The 13,792-nt window shown below is 39.8% G+C and overlaps 1 long non-coding RNA gene across 2 annotated transcripts in view; it reads left to right on the top strand.

Moving 5' to 3' along the window:
- The window catches only part of LOC112156428, a 35,084-nt gene that overhangs the window by 4,913 nt on the left and 16,379 nt on the right, over positions 1 to 13,792 (top strand). For both annotated transcript variants that reach the window (XR_002920964.2, XR_002920965.2), the window contains 2 exons: positions 761 to 873; positions 1,636 to 1,711. This is a non-coding gene — a long non-coding RNA (uncharacterized LOC112156428). The remainder of the gene's footprint in view (positions 1 to 760; positions 874 to 1,635; positions 1,712 to 13,792) is intronic.

The raw sequence follows: 13,792 nt of genomic DNA, 5'->3' as shown, positions 1-13,792 counted from the left end.
CTCGCTCCTTGTCGGTCCATTTCACGACGTCATCCTTGAGCCCGCCTCCCCGAGCCTTCTCAGATGACCAAACTTTATCAAAACTAAAGATCCCCTCAGTCACTGGCCAACAGCTATAGGAGTGGTTCAAAACAAGAAAAAGAAGGATCCGCCGCGGTCTGCTTATGCTTGACAGGATGTTTCACTTATTCAAACTTTTCATTTTGCTGATGGATTTTGAGCGTCTGTATGAAGGCCAGGTCCAACAGAGGATAGGATAACTACATCGCCACTACAGCTGCGCGGAGAAAGTGGGTTTGTGTTCGTTGTGGTCTGGGGGCGGAACTTGAAGCACAGATTTTTCCTGGAAGGGGCGGTTCGCATCGTGCTGATGTCAGCACGATTCCACCCGCTCGTTTTCCTGGGTATGGGAGGGGCTGCTGGAGATGGCGCAGGTTTTTAGAGGATTACGCTAAAAGCCTGCTTTGAGGTTCTTTATAGAGGCGAATGTGTATAATACACTTAAAACCTCTAAAAGTAGAATTTTCATAGTAGGGCCTCTTTAAATAAAATCGCTTGAAAATTGCATTTTTGGTTAAAAAGGATAAACTTAGTTAATTTGAATACTAATTTTATTAATATTCAAACAGACTCTTAATTACTCTATCTAAGTCTAAGTGTTTCTCCTTCACTGCTTCCTTTTTTTCCTGCTTTTCTCCATCCACTGTCCTTGGGTTTCTTAGAAGGCGTTTGTAGATAAAGTGAATTATTATTGTTGCAGGACATTTTGGGATAAAGAATAATCCCTGACCTCTGCGTGGCGCTTGTTTAAAACAAGGCTGTGAAATCACAAAAGCACAGAAGACATGAATGTGTGGAGATGACTTTGCAGAGGTAAGTATTAAAGGATTAAAAAAACTCAAATTCATATTTTCATAGAGATTTTCTATCAAATAAAGATGAATAAATCACAGTATAAAACTGAAGTTGCAGTTTGTTGCAAATAAGAAAAAAGTAAAACACTTTTCATGATGTCATAATTGGATAAAAATGTCATTTTTTGCATCACCCAGGACTTAGTGTTCTATTAAAAGCTTTCATATCTGACTAATTTATGGTAAATACAGGTAGCGTAGATTGTAAGGTGCCCGATTGGGATGTCTCATCCAAACAGGACTGTGAGGATAAGCGTGAAGGACGTCACATGCTGAGCAGACGGCTCACGCCGCAGCCTCACCTCATCTTCAGCCCGTTTGCCGCAACCTTCCAACAGATTGTTCAGAGGACGAGTCAGGGACTCGCCTCCGCTCACCGCTGATTTTTGTGTTTTCACCTCAAAGTCTTTCAGGTTCTGTGGAAGCAAACATTGAAACATTTGGTTCCAAATCATCAAGGGAAGTGGATAGATTTTGTATTTTGTTGTGAATGACAATGAAGTCTAATTAAGTCTATTCTATTAAGATAATCTAAAATCTGTACAATAAATGATGATAGAAGATTATTAGTCTGGCTTTGCAGGTAATTACCTCTGCTGCTGTTTTTACAATATTTATCATGTCTTTTTTATTTTTTAATCGCAGTATATTAAGTAGATGAATTCAGGTTAAATAAATTGATTTTCTGAACTATCTGATACTTCCTCTTTCTCCTTTTCAGCTCACATTGGTGATGGACGGATCAACTTTTAAATGATGAGGAATCCTGAACATTGACAGATTTCTTCCTTACCAAGGTTTTTCTTGTAAATATGAATTGAACAAAAATTTTGTATTAATGTTTCAGTGTTTTAATTTTGATGTTACAGTCACAAATACAACAGCCACCGTGTGATGGGGAGGCAGAATCTTCCAGATTTCATGCCGCCGCCCGAATTTTTGGAAAATCATTGATGTGGTTGTGAATGTAGACGCCTGACGTCAGTCAGTCAGGCGGGGATGACGCCATTATAAAATTAGACAGGGCGGCCACTGGGTGGAGGCAGCTGGCTCACCAGCCAGCAACATCTCTCATTGTATGCATACATTTCTCTGTACCGCCAGTAATCTAGTAGCCTGGGGGTACATAAAAATGTACAGGTTTGGAGCTTCTTTGGTAATATCAACCCCATCCACTGTAAAAAGCAAAATCGATTAACACAAATTTTGTAATTTCTTACATTTAAAAATATTACTTTTTACCAAATGAAATTTTTGAGTTAATCAAATCATCAACTCAAAATTTTCGTTGCATGTAAAAATGCGACTACTGCCTCACAGCCACCTGCCAAAGTGGCTAAAAAACTTGTACTTATGGGTTCAGCAAAGTGACATTTTGGGATATGTGAGGTTCCCCACCTGTCATTTTTTTGACATGCTGGCGGTTCCCATTAAATCACGGGTGCCCAACCCTTGAGCCATGAACCGGTAAGAGAGCCGCTTGGTACCGGGCACAGACAGAACAAAGGCACATGCTAACCAGGGGTCCCCAACCCTTGGGATGCAGTACTGGAACAATACCCTAACCTGGCACCGCCTCCGTTACTGCGTCCAGTACCGTGTCCTGAGTGTTGGGGACCCCTAATTTAATGGGAACAGCCAGTACGTCAAAAAACCTAAGTTGGGGACACCCAAAATGCCAAAAAGTGACTCAGAGGGGTCCCGAACCATACAAAGATGACGAGTTGGGAGTGAGAATGTGTAGCCATCTTCAGAACCTGCTGAATCCCTTTTTGGAGCCCCTGGGTTACAGGAGCCTATCCCAGGTACAGTGAGCAAAGGCAGGGTACACCCCGAACAAGTCGCCAGTCTGTCACATCGCCTTACACACACGTGCATACACACCTAGGGGCAATTTAGAGTAACTAATTGACCTATGAAGCATGTTTTTAGGATGTAGGGGGAAGCTGAAGACGATGCACGGGGAGAACTCCTCTCAGAAAGGACCCAACTTGGATTTTTTTTAATTTATGCTTAGTGTTCAATCACACATGTTTATTTTAATGTGTTTTTTCCATTTCTAGTAATCTGGAAAACAATAATTTTTCACTATTTGAATTTTTTACTACTAAGAATCAGAAAGTTTTCTTTTACACAGAGACTTGCTGTCTCTTTCAAACTGGAGTCAAACCACTTCCTTAAATGTGCTGGTGATCTTGAACAGCAGGTGGCATGCTGCAGCCTTTCACAAAGCTGCTGCACCACAGAGAGACTCCTCTGATCCTCACTGATGCTCTTTAATCAAACTGAACAGCTTTGTTCTTCTGACTAATCCGTTTTGTTAATCAAAGTATTCAAAGAAATAGATTTTTTTTTTGACTGGCAGACTTTAATATTCATATTGATTGTCCCAAGGAGAGTGCTAAACCCAGACGTCAGCAAGTCTTAGAGCGTGATAACTCCAAAGAAAGAAAACCCAGCAGCATCTGCTGATAAACGTCCTCATCTTTCCCACTGAAATCGACTTCTGGGGCTTTAATGAACTTGCAGGACTTGCTGCGATGATAAACACCACCGTTTAGCACCACAAAAGGAGGCGGGATGAAGAATGATAGAGAAAATCTAAATGCTAGATTGAGGATGACGCCTCGGAGGAGTTTTTGACCTAAAATCGTCAGTGTGGACACAATCTAATCTTAAAAACTAACACAACACAATCAGTCCTTACTGAAGAATGATCTTGTCTAACAACATTCACTTGATTTTTCAGCAAAACAATTAAAGTTAACCTAAAAAGTGAATATTTGATCATATTTCATGGATTTAATATTTCATACACTTCAATAACACCATGTAATCTCTCATTATATATATATATATATATATTTCCCCATATATTGGTGCAACAGGTCATAAAAATCTTAAATAATTCAAGCTTTTACCACATTAAAAGCTATTTTTTCAAGTTTAACAGCAAAAAAAAAGCATTTTTATTGCAAATTTCAAGATTGTTTTAGATAGCAATTACCGGAAGTCAATCTAAAATTTGAACTGCATGTACTTTTTTTAATTTACATATGTTAAAGCATTCAGAAAACCTGTCTAAACAAACCACCATGGGGAATTTTAATGGTGGTTGTGTTTTTTCCTGACTGAAGTTCCTGCTTATTGTCTTCAAGTCTCTTTGGCCTTAATAAAAAAAAAGAACAATAGCTTAGCTGGAAAAGAGCCGAGAAAATGTCTCACTTCCAAGGTCCTCCAGTGAACATAAACAGCCACTTCAGCCGGGTCCCTCCCTGTCCATGAAAGCAGTTTTGGTTTTAACCACCAAAAGTATAAATTGGTGTTAATAACTTGGGGGTAAATACGCCAAAACGAAGCAGAAATATTGACATTTTTCTAATTAAGAGCATATTGCCAGATAAACAACAATAATACTAAACTAGGACCCAAGCAAACAATCAGTATGTTCCAAAAAACATATTTTTATAAATTTGTGGCTGTTGGGATTCATACAAAATGATCCTATTTGAAACAGTATGGAGACGCGCACATCTAGCTTCCATCTGCGTCTACAGGCCTTGTGAAGAAAACAGATGTTGCCGATTATCATTTCAGAAAAGACAACACAGGATGACCAAGCAAGACTGGGTTTCACTAAGACAGTCACCAGAATGAACGTCATCCCCTGGAAAAAACATCAGATGATAACATAGATCAGTAACGTTTTTTATTTTTTGAGTAAGCAAAAGGTGTGCGGTCAGACAAGGTTACTGTTTCATTTCAGTTCTATTTAAATCAAACAAGCTCAACAGGTTCATACATGCTCTCAAGCATGGCAGAGCGAGATTTGGGCTCATTCAACCCTGACAGTACTTCTCCATGTAAGTTGAATGTCATCATGACTCCATGTGTCTGACAGTTAAAGCCTGTCATTTACTTAATAGGTCATAGGGTGAGTTTTGTGAAATAGATTCCCTTTTGAGGGCTTACCAAAAGCAACTAAAGCTGTTAGGAATTGGTATTGTAGGATCCAAAGCACATGAGCGTGGGCTTGTTGACAAAAACGTAAACATTTAGTGGATAAACTTAAACAAAACAAAAACCAGGGAGCAAAAAATGAGTGACAAAACAGATGAGCTGATAAGGAAGAACTGAAAACTTAAATACACTGAGGACAAAAAACACTTGCCAAGCTGTGGATAACTGACAACGTAAACTTTGTGGGAAAATGAACACAACAAGAAACAAAGAAATCAAACTGACAAATCAAGTACCAACCGAACCCCTCACCAAAGAGGAAAGAATTTATTCACCTAAACATATCAAAACAGTTGGAAGAAAGGAACTTGGAGAATGGGTGGAGCAGAAACAGGAAAACACTACAGGTCATTGTTGCCCAACAGCAGTGAGGAACAGGCAGGAGGGGGAGATGTCCTAATGACTCTCCCCAGGAGCAGGAAACATGAAGGGGAGCAACCCCGGTTACCTTCATCAAAGGAGGGTCACTGGAGCTACACCTTTCCTTTTCCTTGTTACTTTACAGGGCCACTGAGGCTCCTCCTCCTCTTCTTGTTCTTTGTTCCCTAAGAGGGTCACTGAGGCTGCTCCTCTTCTTGTTCTTTGTTCCTTAGGAGGGTCACTGAGGCTGCTCTTCTTCTTGTTCCCTGTTTCAGGGACAAGGAATATGAAGAGGAGCGGCTCCGGTGACACTCCCCAGGAACAGAAAAAATATGGGTTGCAGCCCCCAGTTACCTTTCTCTGTGACAAGGAATATGAAGAGGAACAGTCCTAGTGACCCTCCAAAGGAACAAGGAACAAGAAAATGTGCCCCGGTGACCCTTCTCTGAAACAGAAAACAAGACGAGGAGCAGCCCTGGTGACATCCTCTGAAAAAGGGAACAAGAAGAGGAGCAGCCCTGTTGACCGTCCTCTGAAACAGGGAACAAGAAGAGGAGCAACCCTGTTGACCGTCCTCTGAAACAGTGAACAAGAAGAGGAGCAGCCCTGGTGACCCTCCTCTGAACCAAGGAACAAGAAGAGGAGCAGCCCCAGTGACCTTCAGAAGGCACAAAGAACAAGAAGAGGAGTGGCCCCAGTGACCTTCAGAAGGCACAGAGAACAAGAAGAGGAGCGGCCAGGTGACCTTCCTTTGGAATGAGAAAGAAGAGGTGAACCTTCTCAGAGAGTGGTAGCATGAAAAGCAGCGGCCCAAGTGACTCTCTTCAGAAACTAAGAACATGAAGAGGAGCTGCCTTAACAACTCTCTTCAGGAACAGGACACATGACGTAAATCCCTGACGATCCCCCTTGGGAACAGGCAGGAAGACATGTCCAGACAATTCTTCCTAGGGGCAGAAACCAAGAAGGGGAGCAGTCCTGTTGACCCTCCTCTGGGAGAAGAAACAAGAAGATAAGTAGTCTAGCCCTGCTCAGAAACAGGCAACATGAAGAGGAGCGGCCCCCGTGACATTCCTCAGGGAAAAGGAATATTAGAGGAGTAGCTCCAGTGATGCTCCTCAAGAACAGAGAACATTAGAGGAGTGGGTTTAGTGGCCCTCCTCACAAACAGGTCACTTGAGGTATGGCTCTGGCAGTCCCCCTCAGGAACAGCTGGGCGGAATGTGCAATGGCATGACTCAAACAGGGCTAGAAAGGAAAGCCTCTGGTGTGGCTACTGCAGCAACATTTGAGAAACTGCAACATCTGGTGTATTCAGGTTTGCTTACATTTCGGAAACTCTTTAGCAGCGGCCAATCTGTCAGTACAGTGGTTTTCATTTTTTCTTCATAGACATGCAGAATAACTTTTCCTTTATTTGTGGATTAAAAGGTCAACGTTCTAAACTTTGTTCTTAAATCCAAAATCGGTAAACAACATGCTTTGTATATGACACACAAAAAGGCTGAGAACTACTGGGGATACACTGAATATCAGTTCAAGTGAAACAGAGATAGTTAGCCAATGTTCCACTGTAAGTTACCCCCACATGCAGCCGTATCAACCTCTTCAACTGAAAAAGCGTGAAGAGGAGCACCTGTCCTCTTTCGAATGATGAACATCAGGTGAGAGCCTTAAACCCCTTCAACAACGAAACGAGCAAGAGCTCCACTCCTCTCCATCAAAATGGTCTAGGCGGAAAACTTCACACATACATTTGTATACACTGTACCATTTAGTAAGGGAGTCAAATCACTGACACCCACTGTCCTTGAGCAAAACACCTAACCTCATATCGACCCCTCAGTACAGAAGTAATTTCTCAGTCAACCTACAGTCTTCTGACTGTAAATATGAATAATTCAATTTTTTACAAACTGAAATTGACAGTCCACATTATAATCCAGAGTGCTTTATCAATGCTGGTTGTGCTTACTGATGTTGAAGCGATTCTGATAGGTACACGGCGCTCTGTCAAAATTTTTGGTGTTATTGTGAATACGCTAATGTGGAGAGCACATAGCAGTGCTTGACAGTTTTTTTTACATGTTAATAACAAGCATAGTCACAGAAACATTTCCCTTAGTGGTATCAGTCTGTATTTTTGCCAAGGTTGGGAACAAATGTTGTTAATATGCTAACATGGCTAACGTGTGGCTGTGTCTGGCAGTTTCTTTTTTTAGCGTGTTGCGAACAAGGTTGGAAGTCACTATTTTTCCATTGACTATGAAACAGGGTAAATTGGATTGGAAATTAACAAATGGAAACACATCAATTCTGAAAAAACTCGCATTTAAGAAAAAAATGGTTTGCACTTGGAGGAGGTGGTTTATGATTTACGTATTGAAACTGACAAAGTTAGGCGTGTCATGTGGAATTGTTGGATCAACAACTCCTCTGTAAAATCACCAACCATCATTTCCCAAAATTGGTTCCTCCGTAGCCGTTCTCACGCCGACGTCTCCTTTGATACATGATGATGATGAGCGCTAGTGCCCTGGCAGAAATTTGACTCTATCTGATGTAGGTCAAAGCATTGTTCACATCCATTGCCATGTTTTTAAATTACTTATAACATGAGTTAGGTTTTGTTTATTCCCATAATTATGATTTCATGGAAAAAGAGTAATTGCAAAATTGTGTGTGTGTTTTTTTTTTACATTTTTAGAAATTCAGTTAAAGTTTTGTGCTAGCCTTTCAACAAATCCTAGCCAGTCCAACAAATGCTAGCCACTCTAACTAATACTAGCCACTCTAATGAATACTAGCCACTTCAATAAATGCAAGCCACTCTAACGAATACTAGCCACTCTAACGAATACTAGCCACTCTAACGAATACTAGCCACTCCAACGAATACTAGCCACTCCAACAAATGCTACCCACTTCAATAAATGCTAGCCACACTAACGAATTGCAGCCACTCTAACGAATACTAGCCATTCCAACAAATGCTAGCCACTCTAACGAATTGCAGCCACTCGAACGAATGCTAGCCATTCTAACAAATACTACCCACTCTAACAAATACTAGCCATTCTTACAAATACTACCCAGTACCCACTCTAACAAATACTAGCCATTCTAACAAATACTAGCCAGTCTAACAAATGCTAGCCACTGTAACGAATACTAGCCACCCTAACAAATGCTAGCCACTTTTAATGCTTGCCACGACAACGAACTAGTCTCACAAAACCTAGTTTCCTGCACTGCACAGAACTCAGGATGAGTTTGGTTAACAGATTTTTAACCTGTACAAAACTTTGTTAATGTGCTTCAGGGACCAAACTAACATGTATTTGGCCAGCCAAAAGAAGCAATGTGCTTAAAAAAATGCTGACGTTTTTTAGTTTACATTTATGTTGCGTCCTTTACTGGTCAATGCGATCGAGGAGCATAACATAAAAGTAAATTAAAAAAAATGTATAACAAAAAACAAAAGGAATGTCTCCACCAAAAAAGATAAACAATTTATTTACAATAAATCAACAAAGACAGAAACACAAAGATCCACAAAAATACAGAAGGCCCACTCTGACAGAAATAAAGTACACAAAGCACAGAAGAAAGAGAAAAAAAATAAACAAAATACGGCCAAAGCTGTAACATGGAAAAATACAGTAAAAGTAAAATATTTACAATTTTGCATTTAATTAATATTCGTTTATATTTTTAAACTTGGAGCCCTAAAAAAATCAATGATGTGACACAGATTTTAGGTCAATCCAATCAAAAGGAGAGTTTTTAAGGTATAATTCTCACATTTGCTTTGTGTTGAATATATTTTTAACTGAAACCTTAAAGTTTTTCCAATATTTTGGTAGTAGAATTTAACTTACGTAGAGTAAACACATGACTGAAAGATAAAAATCACTGTGTGCATGTCAACATACTTCATGCATTGTGCTTCAAACCACTTAAGCAGATTTCTTTGAAGGCATGTGTGCGGCAACCGCATGTCTTTGTGATTTGGGGGATAAGTGGACGCAGATTGGAGCTAAAACTGAATTGGCACAAATGTTACAAGCCGGTAATGAAGATTGCATCCAGGAGTAGGGTTCAATTCAATTTCCCAACATGTGTGATGGGTAGGTCGATCTACAGATTAAAGCGCTGCGTTCAATATAGATGAGCGCACTGCTAAGCTGCTGACGGGATTCCCAGCTTTTTGAAAGCTCAGAGAAGTAGCAAAAAACAAGTGTTCATCTTTTTACCTGTTTTATTTGCATGTTTTTTGAATCTACAAATGTGCCCTACTGTTGCTAAACATCCAGCTGTCGTTTTTGGAACTCAACATTTGAGACTCGCGTCAACCGTTACATCAGTGGGACAGCTGGTGGCTGATGTTTGACACAGAACATGGAGTAGCTCTGCAGTGAAAACAGCTTCCTCTGTATTTGATGGCTCATTGGCTTTGACCCTTCACCCCATCCTGAGTAATGCGATCACAGGCGGTGAGAAGCCCGAGACAGACACTTGTGCTGCTTTCTCTGTGAGAGCCGAGGAGATTTTTTTTTTCTTTTTTCCTTCCTGTCGAGGCTCAGAGTTGCCGCCTACACAGCGGTGACTAATTTATGCAGCGCATGTATAACTGCTCAGAACCTTTGCCTCATGTCGAGGGGGCCTCAGCGCTTTAGCTCTCTGTTCAGAGGAACGACACCTGAGCCCGAGGGAGGGGGGGTTTGTTTGGCACACATACTGATACACCCAAAGAATGCCGGACAGTGAAACCTAGCCAGTCGGGCAGTGATCACAGCAGATTTAAAGAGGCGAGATGGGGGGAAAAGAGGGCCAAAAAGTTCAAGAAGTGACGGCAAATTGAAAGGCTGTAAAGAAGAAGCTGGTAAAGTTAAAGCAAAGAACAAAAGAAGTACAAAAAAAGAGATGGAAGAGAGGAGTAGGGGTTGGGAGAGGCAGGTTTGGTGCTGATGGGACGTGTTGACAGATCTGTGCTGAACAGAAGAGGTTTTATCCACACTAATAAATGAGGCCCTATACTCTGCCTGTACTGTAGCGCTGACCTGGGGTCGGTTAGAGTCCCTCATTAAATCTGTCACAAGGGCAGATCGACTCCTCTTTCAGCCACAAAGTAGGAAAGCAAAGCAAAGCAAGCAAGCTGGGCTTTATTTTTAGAGCAGCACATAGACAATTCTGGAGACAAATGCAAAAACCCAGAGGATCATTAACCAAATCTTCATTTGTTTACTGTAGCTAAGAAGATTTGGACATGAGTAAATAGTGTCAGGAAACTTCTTTATAATACCTTATTTTAATGTCACGTCCCCATTTTATACCAAATTTTTTGTTATCGCATTCATGAGACAGTTGTTTAGTGATCTAAGGCCTAGGCTTAAACCTAGAAATTCTTATTTTCGGGGCTTTTTTCCTTCAAAAAAGATGTCAGCCATAATCCAATTGACCCTTGGGTACAACTACTGCCTGTGCTGCTGTGACAGCCATAACTAACCCCACATTACATTTTTTATAAATATATTTTTAAACAAACATGCATCATAGTTTTAAGTCTTAGGGATTAAAATTTATCAACTTAAACAGATACAGCCCAGGATGTGAAATCTCCTGCCATTCTGTTTTCTTTGCATCTGCTTCAGTAAATAAAACTGTCAGATCGCAGACGCTGTGGTTGACCTCAGTGACTCTTCGCGGCAACACCTTCACGTCCTCGTACGGTGGAATTAATCAGCTTCAGAGGGGTCTGTTAGCAGCGTGAGGCGCTCTGCAGAGGTCAAATTCACGTCCTTGTTCAGCTCCCCTCATGTCTACTGACCGTAATCTGACAGCTCAAATGAAGATGAAGTGAAGCGTGCTCGCAAGATGCGGCGTGGCAATGTGGAGCTCGGGCCATGTTTGTAAAGACAGCAGGATTCATGACTTCATATTTACTGCTTTGTTTTAGTTTATGGAGAAAATAAGGGTTTAAAAGTCACATGTTGATATGGATCTTTGTTCTGAAGGTTTTTAATCGATCGTCTACTGAATGTCAGGATATTCTGAAATTCTGAGGTTTCTAGAAGAAAGTTTTAGACTTTTATTACACAGATGAAATTCGACTGCTTTGAAGAGTAGATACACATTTTTTGAACCATATTTACTGAAATATAGGATGCAGCAGAATATAAGTCTGATCTTTATCTATTTTTGAACTAGACAAGAGTCAGAGATAAGTCCATTAGTCAAACTTTATTAACTGTGTTCACAGTAACTCTAGAACTTGTTTGTAACATGCTACACATTAGCCGCGTTAGCATTTTCACAATAGTTAGAACTCTTGTCCGTGTTTGGAACTTGTAAAAAAAGAGCACACATTACTGTGAAATGTTAACTGCCAACCTAGTTAGAAACGTGGAAAAAAGAAAAAAAAAAGAAAAAAACAGTCCGACCCCTCTACTTGTTAGCCATGTTAGCATTTTCACTATAGGCTACTTGTAATTGCCAGCGTAGTTTGCACTAGATAAAAAAAAACGACTGATATTGCTAAAACATGTCACTGTGACTACGCTAACTCTCAACCATGTTAGAAACGTGAAAAAAAAAAAAAGTCCCACTCCTCTGCACATTAGCCATATTAGTATTTTCACAATAGGCTACTTTTAACTCCAAACCTAGTTTTCGATGTATAAAAAAAATGACTGATATCACTGAAACATAAGATACAATGTCTATGCCGACTTCCAAACTCGTTGATAAAATGTAAAAAGAAAGTCCGACATCACCACACTTTAGCTGCGTTGGAATTTTCACAATATTTGTAACTCCTGACCTTGTTTTGCACTCCTAAGAAATCAGGCCGATACAACTTGAAGAAACAGTACCATGACTATGCTAACTCCCAACCTTGTGGTAAAATGTAAAGAGAAACAGTCTGACACCGCCACACATTAGCTGCGTTAGTATATTCACAATAATGTGTAACTACTGACTTAGTTTGGAACTCATAAAAAACAGCTAAAACAAATAGTATGTGACGACGCTAACTACTAACCTTGTTAATAACATAAAAAAAAATAAAAACAGTCAGACACCTCTACAAGTTAACCACGTTAGCATTTTCTCAATGATTCCCAGCTTGTAACATTTGTGGCAGATTAGTTTGCAATACATAAAAAGTACAATGATATCCCTAAAACAAATGTTACTGTGACTATGCTATCTCCTAACCTTCATGTTGGTAATGTGAAAAGAAACTGTCCGACAACACTACACTTCTCTGCTTTAGCATATTCACAATACTTATACGTCCTGACCTTGTCTGGAACATGCAAAAAAAAAGACTAATACAGCTAAAATAAACTTAACCATAACTCCTAACCTTGTTAGCAACACATAAAAAAAAAACACAGTTTAACGCCGCTACATGTTAGCTACATTAGCATCTTCACAGTACATGTAAATCTCAACCTTGTTTGGGACATGTGAAAAAAAGTATTATTCACAACAAAACACAAACTTGTTGAATTTTGTAAAAGCACAGACGGACATTTTGACAAATTACTCTGGACCTTTTCAAGATCGCTTTGACATCAGTAAGAGCAACCAGCTTCAATCCATTTGCAAGGAGTTCAACATTTTAAAGTGTTCCTATACACACACACCCGCCCCCCCCACACACACACATATATGTATGTATATAAATATATATATACACACTTACATATATAAATATGTATATAAATATGTATATATATATATATATATATATATATATATATATATATATATATATATATATATGTATGTGTGTGTATATATTTATGTATATAAATATATTTATATATACATGTGTGTGTGTGTCATTTTTTAATTGATGCTTTTAATTTGGCTTTACTGTGCGGAGAATCCGGCATTCATTTTAAAAAGTTCCTAAAAATTAAATCAATCATAAATCTGCCTGTGAGAATCTAATCAATCTGAAAGCAGACCTTTTAAACAAACATTGCCAATTCAGCAGAGAGGTGTTGTGCATTATTGTTGACCCACAAACAAACTGAAAACAATGAATTATACTGTAACGCCAGCAGGGTGCTTAACAGTCTGTGTGCAAATGGTACAGCTCATCACGCGGACGATCGATGACGAGAAGAGACAGCGAGGCCTCAATAAAGTGTGGCGTTCCTCTCAAGAATAATAACCCATGTGGAGGAAGCAATATGCTGCCGCTGCAGAGTGGGTTTCAACCACAAAAGCTCATTAAATCACTGCGCCCCCGAGACCGTTACTCAATCTGTCCGTCACCATCCAGACAGTGTTCTAAGCTTCGCTTAAAAAAAAACATCAAGGCAATCAAAAAATGTAATTCCTGCTAAGAATCCAAAGTAGTGGTTAAAAAATGCTAAAAGCCAGAAAACGCAGAGGTCTACAACCTTCATTGTTTTTGTTGGCTGCAGTTGACTTTGTTTGGTGTATTTGAAGTATCTAATACTAAGTAAATGGTAAAG

This window comes from Oryzias melastigma, linkage group LG18, assembly GCF_002922805.2.
Source record: "Oryzias melastigma strain HK-1 linkage group LG18, ASM292280v2, whole genome shotgun sequence".
Taxonomy (NCBI): Eukaryota; Metazoa; Chordata; class Actinopteri; order Beloniformes; family Adrianichthyidae; genus Oryzias; species Oryzias melastigma.
This window is presented reverse-complemented; position numbering and strand designations above follow the sequence as displayed.